The sequence below is a fragment of the Pundamilia nyererei genome, unplaced genomic scaffold (genome assembly GCF_000239375.1).
Source record: "Pundamilia nyererei isolate P.nyererei 1_Seehausen unplaced genomic scaffold, PunNye1.0 scaffold00335, whole genome shotgun sequence".
In the NCBI taxonomy this organism is placed as follows: domain Eukaryota; kingdom Metazoa; phylum Chordata; class Actinopteri; order Cichliformes; family Cichlidae; genus Pundamilia; species Pundamilia nyererei.
In genome coordinates, this window is record NW_005187736.1 from 99,326 (window position 1) to 101,652 (window position 2,327).

A 2,327-nucleotide genomic window follows, 5' to 3' on the forward strand; every position below is an offset into this window, starting at 1 on the left:
GCTTTAAGGTCTTTGGAATAAATTATCTTTTTTATTCGCTTCAATATACATTTGTGAAATAGTTTTGGCTTATTTTAAGTGCATATTTAACCCTTTAAAGCTGGTTGGAGCGGGCACGCTCTGTTTTGCGTAACTATTTTTAAATCCCGGTAGCACTGCAACCACGTAAGCTAGCGCAATAATTTTTTTGCATATGAAACCGGAGGAGTTGTACTTACATCTTATGCCATCAGCTTGTCCTAGGTCACAGTTTCCTTCCACATATAGCTTTGCAAAAACTGCATAAAAAGTGCTTGCAGCAACAAAAACATAATATTCCAGAAACACGCTTTGCCGATCCGACCAGCTGTTCGTAATACTTCCTACGTTGGAATAGACGTCAGCGCAAACCTTCGCACGTCCGCCATTACTTGCCCAAATCCGGAAGTGACGTCATTTTCGCGGAAATGTAGTTTTTTACCATCAGGGCCTCATGAGCCTAGACTGGTGTTTTTAAAAGTTATCTTTGACTTTATGACTTTCTGTGTCATTTCTGGGATGCTTAGGACAAATTGCACTGCTGGAAATAGTTTATTTTGATGCATATGCTGCTTTTTTGCAAATTTGCACTATAATATTTATTTTCATTTTTCCTGCAGTATATAAAAATTGGTGTATTTCAAAATTAAAACTATGAAGACACTCAAAATAAATTTCCTGTGGTGGGAAACTATTTTGTGCAACTTTTTTGTATTTACAGTTTTGAGGTATAAGCCTCTTAAATTTCTCTAACTAGAAATATATGTTAAAAAAACAAAAATGATTTTAAATTTTTTTGTAGTTTATTGCACTTTTTTGCAATTTATGTAATTACTATGGACTTAATGCAGACATATTATTAAGATTTGGGCTATAATGGTTGTATTGATGTATAGCAACTTGAAATGCTCCCAAAAAATGGCACCACACCATGTAAAAATATAATATAAGCTCTGAGGGACTTGGTTCTATGGTAGGTCTTAAAGGGTTAAGTTTCAATCAAATCAGAATTGTTGTCTGAGTAAAACTAATTTAGCTGTAACAAATTAGAGTAATTTGTAAAACTTGTAAAACTTGTTACTCTGTCTGCCCGTGTGTTCCCTCCCTGACAAGTTGGCTCAAAGTTCAAAAAATGTAGTGTACAATAAAAACATTTGAAATATATTTTTTAAACTTTACTTCACATAACTTGTCACTCTTTGTCACACTTTTTTTCCACATGCAATTTTTAACCACATGGTGTCAGGATTGATCACTCAATGGTGGGGGGCTATATATTCTGCCTTTCAGGAGACCTTAAAATTCCGTTTGAACAATAATCTCCACTCAGCCTCTGACTCCGCCTTCACCCACCTTATTTCAGGATTTGGTTTGGTCCAGGTGCCAGCACTCCTAACTGACGCAGAGCTGGAGCGGTAGGATCGTAGGATGGCACTATTAAGTCAGGGTTTTAAATAACAAAAGAAAAGAGAGACATGGGTGGAAATTAAACTCATAGCGAATTTCATATGAAATAAACTGACAGACTTTCCTCTTATTCTTTTATTTTTAACAAAGAATAATGTGTTTGTGTTATTTTAGTCAACATGTAAATGGTACTGGCAGATCCAATGTACACATCTATACTAAATCACTTATTTCCCAATCAGCTGGCAGGCCAAACAGATCAAACCCCTGGCTCAGGCCTAGCTGTCCCACTCTCATCTCTCCATACATACACTCCTGACACTGAACCATCCCCACTGATATCTGAAAAAGTAGGTGGGTTATTTTGTCAAAACAATTTCTGTAGTTCCATGAAGACCCTTGGGAAATGTATTTATTTTTCTGTGCACTATTTATTTAGTAAAATAATACATTATCATTATATCCCACATACACAGAGCATTTTTGGGAAACTGTATTATTTTGGATATATTTTACACACTTTATGACTGTGCAGGTGGTGAAAACTTTCAGTAAGCTAAATGAGATTAAAACCTATTTGAGTTCCACTAGGTCTCAGGACAGAGTTGTCTATACTTTGAAAAGTGCTATCCTGAGGAATGGTAAATGGACTGCTTCTTATTTAGCACTTTTCTACTCTGAGCACTCAAAGCACTTTACATAACTTGCCTCATTCACCCCAGCACTTTTTCCATGCTCTTTCTACCTAGTAGTGTCTATCAAACATTCACACACATTCATACTCCGATGGCTGCATCAGATAGCATCTCCTATAGTATCATAGTATCTTGCCTAAGGATATTCGGCATGCAAACAGTAGACAGGGATCAAACCACCAGCTTTCCAATTAGTAGGTGACCTGC